Source organism: Leucopleurus acutus (genome assembly GCF_964270905.1).
Source record: "Leucopleurus acutus genome assembly, chromosome: 1".
NCBI classification, from domain to species: Eukaryota; Metazoa; Chordata; class Mammalia; order Artiodactyla; family Delphinidae; genus Leucopleurus; species Leucopleurus acutus.
Genome location: NC_139142.1, coordinates 79,571,067 through 79,588,248, shown reverse-complemented (window position 1 = coordinate 79,588,248; position 17,182 = coordinate 79,571,067). Strand labels below are relative to the sequence as shown.

General features: G+C 38.7%; 1 pseudogene across 1 annotated transcript; it reads left to right on the top strand.

Annotated features, from left to right (window-relative positions):
- Nucleotides 1-1,536: 1,536 nt before the first annotated feature.
- LOC309968798 (inosine-5'-monophosphate dehydrogenase 2-like) lies at nucleotides 1,537-3,127 on the top strand (annotated as a pseudogene). Its single transcript has one exon. The product of its transcript is annotated as an inosine-5'-monophosphate dehydrogenase 2-like (transcript).
- Nucleotides 3,128-17,182: the final 14,055 nt, after the last annotated feature.

Genomic DNA, 17,182 nt, shown 5'->3' with positions numbered 1-17,182 from the left:
GAAAACTTTTCAAATCCTTGGACTAATCAATTTACATAAAGCAATTGGAAATGCCAACCGAAACCTAAGTGATATTGTTTGATCTGCCTATTTAAGACAATAATTCTTTTTTTTTTTTTTTTTGCGGTACGCGGGCCTCTCGCTGTTGTGGCCTCTCTTATTGTGGAGCACAGGCTCCAGACACGCAGGCTCAGCAGCCATGGCACACGGGCCCAGCCGCTCCGCGGCATGTGGGATCTTCCCAGACCGGGGCACGAACCCGTGTCTCCTGCATCGGCAGGCGGGCTCTCAACCACTGCGCCACCAGAGAAGCCCAAGACAATAATTCTTGCTTGTCTTAGGAATGTTTTCCCTAATTATTCTTTGTTTCTCTTAAAAATATGGAAACTTGATTGGTATTGGTTGATTCCTGATTTATAACTTGCATATTCTTCTTGCTTGGTTTATGAATCGTCAGGCTACAGGACAAAAAATAACCAGTAAGATGACTTTCTCCATTTCCTCAGGTTTTACTTATAAATTATGTGCATCCTTTCTCCAAAGCTAAACAAAATTTCTTATCCAAATTTCCATTTCTTTTAGGAAGTCTGAATTAACAAGAAATCAAACAATATCACTTTTCTTTTATCTCAGACTTTCTATTTGGAATCAAGTTTGTTTTTGGATCATTTTTATTGTCTCTTCTCGGTTTGTATGACATCCTTAACTCTTCGTTGCATCTGACAAAAGACATGCTCTGTTTTTTTCCTTTTTTTTTAAAATTAATTTTTATGTGGAATTCAGATGAGAAAGAATGCAGTATTGCTTTGACTGCCTGCCATAATATAAAATGTAGTAAAATGTACAGCTGGTGATAGTCTAGTTAGAATTTTTTAATGAAATATAAAGGAAAAGATCAAGTGCTTAATTTTTACATGCTGCATTTCATTTAAAAAATTCATGGTATCTTTTTGAATAATTTTTACTCATGCAGATGTTCTGAATATTGGAAACAGACGTTTATTTTATTTCCTTGGTTCCCATTTCACACTAAGCTTTTGCACAAAGAAGGTGGGCTGAATAGCTAAATTATTTGTGAGTCAGGATTCCAAGGGTAATTATTCTCAGATAATTGCCAAATGACTCATGGCAAGACTTTCAATAATGTGTACCTTGGTTTGTCTAGTTCAGATCTGGAGGATACTGGTCGTTTAACATAATAGAAAAGAACTTTAGGCTATTTAAGAAGGCATGCATGTCAGTAAAAATGTGTTGACTCTTGCAATAATAGACAACCCCATTTATATTATTTCTTAGTTGATGAATCATTGCTGTAAGAACTGTGTTTCACAAATTTCAGAATTTTGAAATTTCTAAATAATCAAAAGTACTTTTTCTTTTTAGCTTAACACACATTATAAGAAATTCAGTCTAAGTCATTTAGAATTAAGTGACTAGAAGTTATAATGGTGATTTAAGCTTTCCCCCCAAATTACTAGTATATAAAAATTTTGGCTCTGCGACGTGGTCCTCGGAGACGCTCGGCCTTGCCCTGTGCCAGCCATGGCCAACTACCTGAGAGCGGCGGCACATCCTACATGCCAGACGATAGACTCACTGCACAGCAGCTGTTCAACTGCACGGACAGTCTCACCTACAGCGACTTTCTCATTCTCCCCGGGTACGTCAACTTCACTGCAGACCAAGTGGACCTGACCTCTGCTCTGACTAAAAAGATAACTCTGAAGACCCCACTGGTTTCCTCACCCATGGACACAGTCACAGAGGCTGGGATGGCCATAGTAATGGCGCTTACAGGTGGTATTGGCTTCACCCACTACAACTGTACATCAGAAGTCCAGGCCAATGAAGTTCGTGAAGTGAAGAAATATGAGCAGGGATTCATCATGGACCCTGTGGTCCTCAGTCCCAAGGATCGAGTGTGGGATGTCTTTGAAGCCAAGGCCCGGCATGGCTTCTGTGGTATCCCCATCACTGACACAGGCCGGATGGGGAGCCACCTGGTGGGCATCATCTCCTTAAGGGACATTGATTTTCTCAAGGAGGAGGAGCATGACCGGTTTTGGGGAGCGATCTTGATGAAGAGGGAAGACTTGGTGGTAGCCCCTGCAGGCATCACATTGAAGGAAGCAAATGAAATTCTGCAGCACAGCGAGAAGGGAAAGTTACCCATTGTAAATGAAGATGATAAGCTGGTTGCCATCATTGCCCAGACAGACCTGAAGAAAAACCGAGATTACCCACTGGCCTCGAAAGATGCCGAGAAGCAGCTGCTGTGTGGAGCAGCCATCGGCACTCAGAAGGATGACAAGTATCAGCTGGACTTGCTAGTCCAGGCTGGTGTGGACGTGATGGTTTTGGACTCTTCCCAGGGAAACTCCGTCTTCCAGATCAACATGATTAAATACATCAAAGAGAAATACCCCAGTCTCCAAGTCATTGGAGGCAATGTGGTCACAGCTGCTCAGGCCAAGAACCTCACTGGTGCTGGTGTAGATGCCCTGAGGGTGGGAATGGGCAGTGGCTCCATCTGCATCACTCAAGAAGTGCTGGCCTGTGGGCGGCCCCAATCAACAGCAGCGTACAACGTGTCAGAATATGCACGGTGCTTTGACGTCCCTGTCATTGCTGATGGAGGAATCCAAAATGTGGGCCATATTGCCAAAGCTTTGGCCCTTGGGGTCTCCACAGTTATGATGGGCTCCCTCCTGGCTGTTACCACTGAAGCCCCTGGCGAGTTTTCTTCTCTGATGGGATCCAGCTAAAGAAATATCATGGTATGGGTTCTCTCGGTGCCATGGACAAGCATCTCAGCACCCAGAACCGATACTTCAGTGAAGCTGACAAAATCAAGGTGGCCCAGGGGCTGTCTGGGGCTGTGCAGGATAAAGGATCCATGCACAGATTTGTTCCCTACCTGATTGCCGGCATCTAGCACTCCTGCCAGGACATTGGTGCCAAGAGTTCGACCCAAGTCCAAGCCATGATGTATTCTGGAGAGCTCAAGTTTGAGAAGGGAACATCCTCAGCTCAGGTGGAAGGTGGTGTCCACAGCCTCCACTCATATGAGAAGCGTCTTTTCTGCAAAGGGATTCAGCACACCCTTGGCTTTTCAATAAAAGTTTGAAAACAAAATTTTGACCAATGTCTTACTCTTTAGATAAAGTAGGGGTCCCTGGCTGGATAACTTACAGAGCCATGTGCCTGATAGTCATGGATAACCCATGTGTCAAAGTGATGATTTGCCAGCTTGGTTAATGAATGAATATGCAAAGGACCTCAGGATATGTTTTGTGAGTGATTATCATTATCAGTAATGATGAGAATGAATTTATTGTGAGTTAGGTTACTTTCCTTATTTAATAATCTTCATTTTTCAAAGTTATATCATTCTGGAAAGAAAAATTACTAATGGATTTCTATTTGACAAATCATCTTTTTATAATGCATATGATCCTTTAAAAAAGAATTATTTTCTCACTGCTATTTATTCTCTCCACATTGACCCTGCTAACAGGAAGAATATATCTGCTTGGGAAAGAGGAATCCCCAAATCTAGGCTTTGTTCTACTCTGTTTCCCACTAATCGATTCAAATAGATGTTAAAAAAAAAACTCCTCAAAAAAGAAAGTCCATTGTCTTGAATGACTGCGTATTCTTGCTATTCATAAATTTCATTCTGTTTTCCTGATTTACCCAAAATAAGGCAGTTTTCCTGTTGAGGTTAATTTAGGATATGTAAAATAACCCCATCCTCTAAAAAACAAGGTTGAAATATTTTATCCTGGATATCAGTGACAGTCATTTGTTTTTCACTATATTTAGATTCTCTCAGTATTCTTCTTAAATCACAAGTTGATCAAGATTGTGATCTCATTTTGGTATAGTGTAAGGCTGTTGAGATGGAAAAGATTAAAAACCAAAACCAAAACCAAACAATTAAAAAATAACTTGTCCACTGTTTCTGGTCCCAGTTACCATATTGTGGTTAAAAGCAACTCCATATGATCTATCACTCTGATTCGTTTTCCCCTTGATTGTAAATGATAACCCAAATGTTCTTGGGCATACAAAAAAAAAACCAAGTTCATTCTAATTAAAAAAGTTTGTGGAAGTGTGTGGGAAGTACAGAATTGAATTAATTCTGTGCCCTTGGAAAATTTTGACATCTGTACCAAACGCAACACGTTTTCATCATTTTTAATATGGCCCCAGGAAGGATATTAGTCCAGTAGATTTCTCAATCCTGTGATAAGGAAAAAAACCTTTTGTTATTTTCTATCATTACTTGCTTCTTTCATCTCTCAATGGTAGTGCTATGGTGCAAGGTGGAAAGGGAAGTGGTCAAAGTTGAATAGCAGAGCAGAGTATCATGTTATCTGGATGTCAGTGGTAGGCACAAATTCACTCAGTGTAGAACCAAGTGAGAAAGACTAGGAGGGATGAGGAAATAGTGCAGGTTGCGTAACCATACACACAGATCCATTCAGGAACCAAATAAAGGACCAAAAGCAGTAAAAAGTAAAAACAACAAATTCTGCCATTAAAATTCTCAAATTTCACATTTTTTCCTTGATAAAGAATGGGCATATGAGAAGGCATTTTAAAAATGACAAGTGATCAGAATTTCAACTATGGAAACACAACTAATGGTCAAAATTGTGAAATATTAGGCTTATTACATTAGTACTTCAGCAGGAAATAAATATTGCCAGTGTTTGTGTGTTGGGGAAGCAGGAGTGGAACAGAAAGAAATGTGAAGGAAATTGCGCCTGTACAAAGTATAGATATTCACCTTCTTGATATATTTCTCTCTGGAAATGAATGAAATAATGTGGTTTTGCCTATTCTTAATGTGACCAAATGACTTTTTCTTTAAAACAAAAATTGAGGGTAGAATTTCATCTTAATGGAATTAAGCAAATATATGTGTGTGTGCAGTCACACGTGTGCATAGCTAAATAAACGCAATGATCAGTTTTGAGTTTAATGGGCTTCCAAGCTCAACAATCAAGCACTATATATATATATATATATACATATATATATATATATATATATATATATAGACATCTTTATTGGAGTATGATTGCTTTACAATGGTGTGTTAGTTTCTGCTTTATAACAAAGTGAATCAGTTATACATATATCCCCATATCTCTTCCCTCTTGCGTCTCCCTCCCTCCCACCCTCCCTATCCCACACCTCTAGGTGGTCACAAATCACCGAGCTGATCTCCCTGTGCTATGTGGCTGCTTCCCACTAGCTATCTGCCTTAGGTTTGGTAGTGTATATGTGTCCATGCCTCTCTCTCACTTTGTCAAAGCTTACCCTTCCCCCTCCCGGTATCCTCAAGTCCATTCTCTAGTAGGTCTGCATCTTTATTCCCGTCTTGCCCCTAGGTTCTTCATGACCATTTTTTGTTTGTTTGTATTTTAGATTCCATATATATATGTGTTAGCATACGGTATTTGTTTTTCTCTTTCTGACTGACTTCACTCTGTATGACAGACTCTAGGTCTATCCACCTCATTACAAATAGCTCAGTTTCGTTTCTTTTTATGGCTGAGTAATATTCCATTGTATATATGAAGCACTATAGTTTTTAAAGATAGGAAAATGAGATCCAGTAAAGCTGGCTTATCTTACACCTTTGACTCCTGATATGTTCTTCATACTGTACTTCTCTTTGGTGAGTGAGTGAATGAGGCCAAAGTGTGCTTCAATTGTCAGATTTTTATTTTCCCACTTTTCTGACTTCATGCGAGTGATGATCTCCCTGTACCTTTATTTCTAACATTGGGACTAAACTATCGCATCGTCCATCAACTCCTTTCTTGGCATGAATCAGTTAACACCTGTAAATCACTTTAAGTCATTGAGGGAAACGTGCGATGTAAATACAAGGTTAGTTGTGAAAAAAACCCCACAAAACCAGAAGCTAATTTCCTTCAAAAAGCATTGATATTTAAGGAACATAATGCTAGCTTTGTCTAGCTGAGTTGCCAATATTTTGCAAACAGAAGTTTTATTGTGCCAGAGGCAGCAAGAACAGGTGAGCTTTTTCCTAATGAGACAGAGTGAAAAGGAAATATTGAGGCCTTTACAGTCCTAAAAGTGCAGGAGCAATAATGTGGAAAGAGAAGGCAAAAAGACAGCCAGGGTTACTCTGACGATATTTAAGTTTGATTATCCTATTGTGATATCTTAAAATTATAAAGATAAAAACATCAACTTGTGGGTTTTAGACTTGGTTCTCTGACATCAGTGTTCGTAGGAATGGGTCATTGTATCCTTTATCCCCTTAGAATTCAGTAGGTTGTTTGTATATTAATGTTACAGAATAGAGAAATCTTATATACTAGCTTTAACAAAACAAACAGAAGGGCCTCCTCAATTACTCATTTGCTTTCTGTCTTTGAAATTCCCATTGTATATTAAAAATAACTAATGAAATACCTTGAAAAAAGACAAAGTATTTTTTACCTACTAAATAATGAATAGGGAAGTATGCTTCACGGTGAGCAAGGAATTCAAGATACTCGCTAGTTTTGCCGCAGATCCTCTTTACAAGGCTGGAAAATACCAAAATGCTGCCTTAGTGATAAAACGATCTTGTATAAAAAGCAAAGAAATAGCTTAAGAAAAAAAAGCGGAGAAAGAGGGACAGAGAAAAAACGGAAGGGAGGAAGGAAAGGACAGAGGGAGAGAAAGAGGAAGGAAGGAGAAAGACAAATAACAAATATCTGCCCTGCTTCAGCATTATTGGGAGGGGGAGGGACAGCATTTACCTCAGAGGGTTTTCACAGTTTTAAGAAGCTCTTAAGGTGGAACTGTTAATACAACGAAGTAGGAGGTCAAAATTCTACATATAATTCATGGCAAAAATGTGAAAAAACTTATTTATACTAGATGGATCTATGGAGAGATATATAGGTCCCATGCTCTTCTCGGCTAGGTAAACAGGGGAATGGATGCGGGGGGGTAAATTTAGTCTAATCTGGTCATTTCAGTCTCATTTGGGTAAGTGCACAATCTTTCACTTCCCTTTCCTCCTCTTTCCCAAGATGGGATCTGAGTGTATGAGATGGCCTAACACATTCTCGAGGGAAAGGGGTCCTTGGACCCATGAAGTCCGCCAGTTCCTCTGGTTTCTGTGAAAATGTCCCTTTGTGCTTGCCCAGCTGGCTGTCTTGGATAAAGTGATGGTCCACAGGTCTGCCGGTCTGGGGCTCTGTTGTTAAAGGCCCAGTGATGTGCCTCTTTGACATAAATCACAGCAAGATCTTTTCTGACCCACCTCCTAGAGAAATGGAAATAAAAACAAAAATAAACAAATGGAACCTAATGAAACTTAAGAGCTTTTGCACAGCAAAGGAAACCATAAACAAGATGAAAAGACAAACCCTCGGAGTGGGAGAAAATATTTGCAAACGAATAAATGGACAAAGGATTAATCTCCAAAATATATAAACAGCTCATGCAGCTCAGTATTCAAGAAACAAACAACCCAATCCAAAAATGGGCAGAAGACCTAAATAGACATGTCTCCAAAGAAGACATACAGATGGCCAAGAGGCACATGAAAAGCTGCTCAACATCACTAATTATTAGAGAAATGCAAATCAAAACTACAATGAGGTATCACCTCACACCAATCAGAATGGCCATCATCAAAAACTCTACAAACAATAAATGCTGGTGAGGGTGTGGAGAAAAGGGAACCCTCTTTCACTGTTGGTGGGAATGTAAATTGATACAGCCACTATGGAGAACAGTATGGAGGTTCCTTAAAAAAATAAAAATAGAATTACCATATGACCCAGCAATCCCACTACTGGGCATATTCCCAGAGAAAACCATAATTCAAAAAGAGTCTTGTACCCCAATGTTCATTGAAGCACTGTTTACAGTAGCCAGGTGATGGAGTCAACCTAAATGCCCACTGACAGACGAATGGGTAAAGAAGATGTGGCACATATATACAATGGAATATTTCTCAGCCATAAAAAGGAACGAAATTGGGTCATTTGTAGAGACGTGGATGGACCTAGAGACTGTCATACAGAGTGAAGTAAGTCAGAAAGAGAAAAACAAATATCGTATATTAACGCATATATGTGGAATCTAGAAAAATGGTACAGATGAACCGGTTTGCAAGGCAGAAATAGAGACACAGATGCAGAGAACAAACCTATGGACACCAAGGGGGGAAAGCGGGGTGGTGGTGGTGTTGGGATGAGTTGGGAGATTGGGACTGACATATATATACTAATATGTATAAAATAGATAACTAATAAGAACCTGTTATATGAAAAAATAAAATGAAATTCAAAAAAAAATCAAGTCACATACCTAGCTTTTATTTTGCAAACTTCTGTCTAGGTGAAAGATTAAATGAAAACTTAAAGCCACTGATTTCTACAGAAGATATTGCAACATTACAATATTAAAAGTCAATGTCGGCTAGAGGGGTGGGATAGGGAGGGTGGGAGGGAGGCTCAAGAGGGAGGGGATATGGGGATATATGTATACATATAGCTGATTCACTTTGTTGTACAGCAGAAACTAACACAACATTGTAAAGCAATTATACTCCAATAAAGATATTAAAAAAAAAAAAAGGCCCAGTGATGCATCCTGGCTGCTGTGGCCCTCATTGCAGCCTCACACAGTTCCCCTCTGAGTCTCTGCCTGGACTCACTCTGCAGCAGCCAACTCCCATGATGAGTCTCACTGAGAATCTTGCTGGCTCTCAACTCAGATGTTCTCTGAGTTCCTTCTTCTAGAGACTTCTAGGTCCCATCCATACATAGCATATTAACAAAAATGGTTCAGGAAAACTAAACTCAGGCAACTCTTCTGCCTAATTTCTGTGCTATCACTGTCAAATTAACTTTTCTATGGCCACCTCATTGGTGTGCCTGGAATGGGGTCACCTGTGAACCAGTTTCCTCCTAGAGTCCTTCAGGCTGATATTCACCTCAATTTATCTGATATAACGTCCTCTTTCCAGACTCAATTCAGAGAAGGGAATTCACTTTTCTCAACCCTAACTTCTCATGCTCCCTCCTCCTTTTTCTTCTCAGAACCCTCCAAGGCTGAATGAGGCAAGATTTTTAAAAAAATACTTCCTCTTACTTTGTTTTTTTTTTGTTTGTCTGTTTCCAGCCTTTAAAAAAAAATTTATTGGAGTATAGTTGCTTTACAATATTGTCTCTACTGTCTCTACTGTAGAGCAAAGTGAATCAGCTATACGTATACATATATCCCCTCTTTTTTGGATTTCCTTCCCATTTAGGTCACCACAGAGCACTGAGTAGAGTTCCCTGTGCTATACAGCAGGTTCTCAATAGTTATCTGTTTTATACATAGTATCAAGAGTGTATATATGTCAATCCCAATCTCCCAATTAATCCCACTCCCCTTTCCCCCTTGGTATCCATACGTTTGTTCTCTATGTCTGTGTCTCTTTCTGCTTTGTTAATAAGATCATCTATACCATTTTTTTCTGGATTCCACATATATGTGTTAATATACGATTTTTGTTTTCTGTTTCTGACTTACTTCACTCTGTATGACAGTCTCTAGGTCCATCCATGTCTCTCAAATGACCCAATTTCATTCCTTTTTATGGCTGAGTAATATTCTATTGTATATATGTACCACATCTTCCTTATCCATTCCTCTGTTAATGGACATTTAGGTTGCTTCCATGTCCTGGCTGTTGTAAATAGTGCTGCAATGAACATTGGGGTGCATGTGTCTTTTTTAATTATGGCTTTCTCTGGGTATATGCCCGGTAGTGAAATTTCTGGGTCATATGGTAGCTCTATTTCTAGCTTTTTAAGGAACCTCCATACTGTTCTCCATAGTGGCTGTATCAAGAAAAGGGAACCCTCATACACTGTTGGTGGGAATGTAAATTGATATTCCCTCTTACTTTGTAACTGAGACTTCTTCTATATCCTGGTCTCCTTTTTTCTGAACTTCAGCCTTTTTGCTAAGTATTATTCAAGGATAGGAATGGAAAAGAGGAAAAGAATGGCCTAAATATCAGGGAAACTTAGTTTGTGAGGTCTTTCCAAAATATCTGACCCATTACATTGCACTAGTAACAGAGCTGCCAAGAAATTGGAGTTTATGGATCATGGAAGGGTGATGTAGGAAAGGGCTTTAGTGACACAAGGCAGCAATGGGGTTAAAGAGGACGTTGGCTGGTCAGAAATTCCACTGGGAGGATTGGCAGAAAAAATTTAAATTGCTTATTAATCTGTGCTGTACTTCTCCATTCTGTGCAAACCTATAATAACATTTTATCACATGCAGTAGATGTGATGAAGCAGAGCTCCGTGCTTTGCATAGACTGGGGCAGGAAGGAGAACAACTCCAGGAAGCAAATGATGAGCAAAGTCCTAGAGAATAAACCAGAGGATGCGAGTTCAAGGGTGATATCATTCAGGAGAATTAAAGCTATTTGCCTTTCTGCCTCCACTACACTGGCATCTCCTATGAAATTCCCAGAAATGAAAAAGTGAACAAGAAATCCCTCAGTGGTGAAGTTACTGTTTTGTTTTGCTTTGTTTTAATTCTCAAGTTACCTCTACAATCAAACCACATAATCTGGTAAGACACAATTAAAGCACATTTAATTAGATAGAGTTTCCTTGAGAGCAGAATTCAATTTAGGACACGTACATCTTTTACATTAGCTAAAAAGGGTCTATTTGCTTTATCTGAATGTATTTCTGAATTGAGTGTCATAATGGGGTACTAGAATAGTACTTTAAAGGTCAGCATCAACCTTAAATATTCTTAGAAAAATACAGTACCAGCAGGTCATCTGATATAAAGGAAAATTACTTTTAGGTCTCTTGATATTCCACCTGTATCTTAAAGTAAGATTTTAAGAGCCTGCAGATTTTACCAAATGTGTTTTGATATCACTGGAAAGATACTTGGCCAGTGTTTGTCTGCATCATTTATTATCCCATTTATTTTTCTTTCTCTGCCTCCACTCTGGTCTCTGTAGGAAGAACTTATTTGCTATAAAGTCATTTCCAAGTTGTGCTTTCCTAACTGTATTCTTTTCAGAGATAATTAATTCCAGAATTTTCATCTATTCTTTTACAAAAGCTAGTACCATTTTCATTAATCATCTTTGTTCTCGCTCATCTCTGGACTTTCTTTATGGCTTCTGAAACCCTGCATTTTCAAAGGGAACAGCCAATTATTAATTTATAATTTTTTGCAAAGTAAAAAGCATTCTCATTTTTTCTGTCTTTTAATTTAGTATAATGACTCATTTGCCTGCTTGACCACTGCATTTTATGCAATAAAATAGTCATGTGCAAAATGACATTTTAGATGTGAGTTGGAAAGATCTGGGTTTCATTAGGATCCCATAATGTGAGTGACTTTGGATACTGTAGCATGGCGGGGAGCCTGTTTTATAATGGTATATTTGAAAGATATATTTATTGTTCCCCCTCAAGAAAAAACCAAGAAGAGAAGGAAAAATAAAGTTAAACTTTAGTCTTGGGGCAGAATCCCTGGGGTACATTTGGGGCCATCAAAAATCTGACCCCTCTTCCCAAACGAAAGCAAAACTTCCAGGAGTTCTTAGTCAGCTTATAAACAAAGAGGAGAACATACAGAAGTAATGAAATTTCCAACTGTGGAGAAAAGCACTCATTTATTTTTTTAAAATCAGGGAATGATTGATGTGGTTGCAATTTGATGTTTTCTTTTAAAGAAATTCTTTATTTCACTGTTACTGCCCTACCACCCGCCCCCACTCCTTCCTCCAGATAGTTTATAACGAAGCAATACTCACCTTATTCAGACTTCCAGGGTTGGATTAAAAGAAAGTTGGTTTCTGTTTTCTGTAGTTCCTATTCTCCGCTCCCTAGTAACTCTACATTTGTTACAATAATGCAAATTGTGACGAAGTCCTGGCTAATTTTTACCCCTAAACTTCCAATTGCTTTTGAGGTACCTGGTTCTTTCTTTGAACGTACTCCTCTTTTAGGCAAACACCTACAACACGGTTGGTTATGTGTTAGCTGAACTCTGGCAATCTCTGAATTTTAATCAAAACATGAATTAGGAAGAGAGGTTTATTTTTTGTGTGTGGTGAGACTGATTTTATTAAAGTATGACTAAAGAATTTCTGTGCTTGTGACAACACTGCTTTAAAACTCACGCTGCCGCTTTTTAATTAAAAATTTTTAATTTGGTTTCTCAAGGCAGGTTTGGGAGGGCTTCACACAGAAGACAAGTAGTTTATAATTTCCTTCTAGAATGTCCAATGTTAAGATCTTTCTAAAGTACACATTGACACACACATAGACACCAGAGAGGTAGAAGCTCCTTTCTGCATCATATTTTTCGTGTCTTTAGAAAGATCCTGTAAGTCAGAGTGTGAATTTTATCAGAGCTGAGGGTGAGAAGCATCCCTCTTTTTTCTTGCTTTTTCTAGAAAAGCCCCCTTAGGGATTACAGTAAGAAGGGTCTTCAATGAGATTAATGGACGACAAATAGTATAAAGCGGCTAAGACATGCCCTGGCCCTTCAGGCATTCAGAACGGCACAGGGAGATCCTTAATATTATGTGGTTCTTTGTAATAGGAACCAAATTCAAAATCCTAGAGTGTCAGCCACCAAGCAGGTTCAAAAGTTTGCTCTAATATATGGTGATATTTTTTGTTTCGGTTACCTGGGAACTTTCAGTGAGGGGCTGCTTCGTTCCTTTCTACTTCTGCTACGTGGACCCCCTTGTTGCTGGTGTCTACTTAAAACCATTTATAACTCTACCAGATGTTTCTGATTTAGAAAGAGTACTTTTTGAACCATTTCTTTCTAACTTCCTTCCCCCTCACACCCCCCCGCCCCCCGCCTCGCTCCTCTCAGGAGCTAATTCCAGTCAGGTTGGAAATTACAAAGCATGTTGTTTAGTGCCAGGAATGATGTGCTGACCGACGAGCAGAGGTAGGGCTTGAACTGGGGTCCTGAGGAACAGACTTCAATAGATTAGAGTATCAGTCTACTGAGAAATGTGCCATGCAGAAGCTTGATTTCCCTTCAGTCCAACTTAATTTTTCAGACTCTGTAACTGAGACTGGCAGTTCTGAGCCCCTTGTTCCTTCAGAACAATTTATCAGCACAAGGTCAGAGAATTCTTTTGGGCCTGTTTCTCATGAGCGGTGATAATTATGCATATAGACAGCCCTACTCATATTATGTAATGTACTGAATGAAGCGGGGAGAATGGTTTTGATTTAAAATCAGAAGCACCGTCACCAGACCCAAATATGTCCAACATCCAACTAACCCAGGAATCACCTCTCATGTTCTGGATCAGATCCATCAACACACCCCCCAATGAAGACACATCCTTCTCTTTATGACTATTGATGGGCTTTCAGCCTGACAATTCAGAAATGTGCCATTGACGTAGGCCACATTCAGAGGAGAACGCCTTCTGGGATTTCTCAGTCATCGACCTAAGTGGGGGTGATTTGGTGGCAGGAAATGTCTCCAGATAATGCATTCTTCTAATTTCTTTTGCAAATACTCTGCATTTTAGCTATTAATCAGGGAAGCTCCCACTTTTCCCTGTCAGGGCCATTCGCCCATTTGGCCCAGGTTTTGGCTGTGGGAATGGATGAACAATGTTCAGTTCATTGCAGGGTTAAGCAGATCAATGCTCCTGTCACTGTCTGGTTAGATGATATTTAACATCACTCTAAACAAAAGCATTTCCAAACAAAGAGGAAGCGTGGTAGTAAAGATATAGCATATGAGTAGGTACTCTGTGCTAGCTTCCTTACACAAAATCCAGAGGATTTTGTTAACATTTAAAGCTTCTTTTGACCCTTAGGTAATTTTTATATTCCACCGGCTGGGTAGTAGAACTAATAGCAGTATCTACTAGATGGAATCATTGCAGCCCTTACTCCTAGAAAATAATTAAAAAATCTAGAAAGCTGTTAGGGTTAGCTGTGACTCATGAGATAGTTAAATGCAGGTAAACCAGATACACAACGTTTATATCAAAGAGGGATTAATAAGGCACACTTGAGTAATGAGTGGCCCAGATCACATTTCAGGGCCACCCAGAAATATTTCCCACACATTCATCGCACTGGACAAAGTAATTCACAACAGCCTTAGTCGTTTTCTCGCTTTTCTTCTAGGGGCCATTGCTATTGCAATATCATGGCTAGCATGTTTTGAGAATCTATATGCCTGTCTGTTGTATGCTGTGATACTGGATTTGTAAAAACAAGCATCTTAACCATTTGTTATTTGTCCCTTGTTTGCTAGCTTTTCTTTAACAATTTTCCAAGGTTATTTATTTTTTGTGTGTAGCTGAAGATAAATATGTTTCATTTTAAAACTTTTCTTCAGTAATAGCAAGAATAAGAGAAATCCAGTTGTAATTTTTGGTGAATTTCCCTGGTTTGTATATGTTGCCTTTCTCTTTACATCATTTCAATCCAATCAGATGTCTCAAGGAAGTGGATGCCAGGAATGATGAATCACCAAAGCCTGTCCAGGATCAAAATTCAATGTAGGTGGAGTGTGCTGGAACATTAGAGTATGCCATGGCTTTCCAATAGAGATATGCTTTGCAAATTAAGAACTGACATCTAATAACTTGGTATATCGGAAACCAGATTATAAATAAATGTATGGTTGAGACAGGTTTTTAAATATTATTTTGAGTGCCAGAAAGAAATCTACCCTTAGTGGCTCACAAAGATGTAGCTTAGAGAAGCTTTATCTTGCTGACTATATACGGATATACATATATATATATGTATATATATGTATATGTATATATATATGTATATGGCTACTTTTTATTTAAGATGTTAAATAATCCATATGATAAAAATGTCAAGAACTTATTCTGTGAATGCCATTTCACTTCTTTTCTATTTGTCTTTATTTGTATGTGTTTCGGGATTATAGAGTCTATATTTGCCTTTACTTTCCATCTTAAGCTTTACCACAAATTCTGTTACATTATGGCTTACTAAGAATGTTATTGGGACTGATTTTTTAATATTCATGTAATATGAATATGTTTATATGTATACATATGTATATTCAAAAGGCTATTTTACTTTTTCTTTAGCTGGAAATTATAATATCTTTAGGTCAGGAGTTTAAAAAAATCTAAACCATTTCAAACAATAGTCTTCAGAAAAGCAAGGTGGACTCAAGACAGTAGTTTGTATTGAGAAAACCATAGTGGAAATACACTTTTTAATATTTTGTGAAAAAAATTCTGAAACACTAACATAGAAGCCACAATATGAATACTTTCCTTATTTCTTGAGAACACTTTGTGTCACTCTTTTCATGTCTCAGCACTTCAGTTTTCATCATCACCAGTTTCTCTTGCGAACAGCCAAGTTGGAAGACAGCTTTAGTTTCTATATCAAAATCTTAGAGATGAGAAGGGAAAGTAAATTTGAGCTTCACTAGCTCTTGATTTGAGATCAGCACAGTTTTGTACTTGTATAGTAAATATTTTTTTAAAAAATCAATCTTTTTCCTTATGCACAGTTCAAATCAGTTCATCTCTGTCCCATCACCCCTGTAGCAGACCATATGTTAGGGTCTATAGGATGGTGTAGAGGGAAATTCTTTATGCTCTATCCCCTCAAACTGAGGAGGAATATATACACTTAAGCAAGCTAATGCTTAGGAAAAGGATAGACAGTTATCTCAGAATTTCACAGAGGGAGCAAAATCAAAAGGAAGGACCTAAGTGCAAAGGACATTGAATTTTAATCCAGTGAGGAATAGGTAAAAAAAATTTTTTTTGAGCTGGTGCAGTTTGAGTTGCAAAAAATTTGCAAGAGATTCTGCAAGTCATGATAATGAAACAATATTTCCTAAACAAATAAATGATTACCAACCAGAGAAGATTTCTAATGTTAATTATTCTAGTTTTCTGAAATCAGATGCCTTCTAGAAATTTTATACATTATTATTAGGTATATGTCCTTAGTACCATTTTAATTATTTTCTGATTCTTGATCTTGCCAAATGTAGTTTTGCCAACCTCAGTACTTTTCAGGAATGTTGAAAAGTTACCCCCCAAAGTTAACCCACAAAGAATGAGGGATTCCTGTGTAGTTGATGCAGAACAGCCAAACGGTACAAGAGCAGTTTAGCAATAAATCAAAATGATGTTCCAATAAAGCAGTTGCAGGGATTTTGATGGGGATGAGTATGAACTCAATAAGCCCCCTTAAGGTTCATTTTTAAGACTGCAGAGATGAGGCTGTGCTCGATTCAGGCTTAGTTCTAACAGAGAAGATAGGTGGCCACCAGTCACCTTGGAACGTCAGAGGGTCACTGAAGTTCTCTGAAGACTTCCATGCTTGTGCCTCTGTGTACAAACTGGACCCAAGCCTGTTTATTGCATGAGAGTGAGCAGACTGGTGGAGGTCTGCAGGCTGATGAGTGGTTTTAGCTAATCAGGGAAGAGTTTCCAAGCACTCAGTCCTTTATCTAACTTTCTGGCCTCTCCTGCTGTCACGGAGACAGTTTTTGCTGCTGATGAAATGGGTAAGATTCAGATGTACACCAAGTGATGCGTAAACCATGCCGCCCTGCCTGCTGGCAACCAGCATTTGCCTTTGCTGGGCTCAAGCCAGCTTTTCCCTGGCACAGCTGATTTTGTTCATGGTGAAATGGGGCAGAGGGATCATGGAGCCACAAGAAGCGGGGCTTCATCCTCAGTTATAAAGTTGTGCAGAAGGAGCTTTTGAGCAGAATTCTCGTGCTTGCCGATCTTAATATTCTTACTCTACATCACTCCCAGCCTAATGTAGGGAAATTTCTCAAACAACGTCACATTTTACTTGAGTAGCATCTCCAGACTTCTCTTCACCTCCCTTTGTTCCAGTGGTGGTGTAGTTCATCTTCTAAACACCTTTAGTGCTTTGCTTTTAATTTTTGGTTTTCCAGATAAAATTTAGATTCTAAATCTAGGTGTTATAGGGCAAAACTACTAGCATATCTCTGAAAGCTTTCAGTCTTCTTGCCCAGAGTTTGCTTGTGCTCCTTAGCTATTTTGTTAATAATTTTACTCCTAAAACAGCAATGCAGGCACTTGAAATGTAGTCTGGTATCCTTATGAGAGACCCAACTATTATTT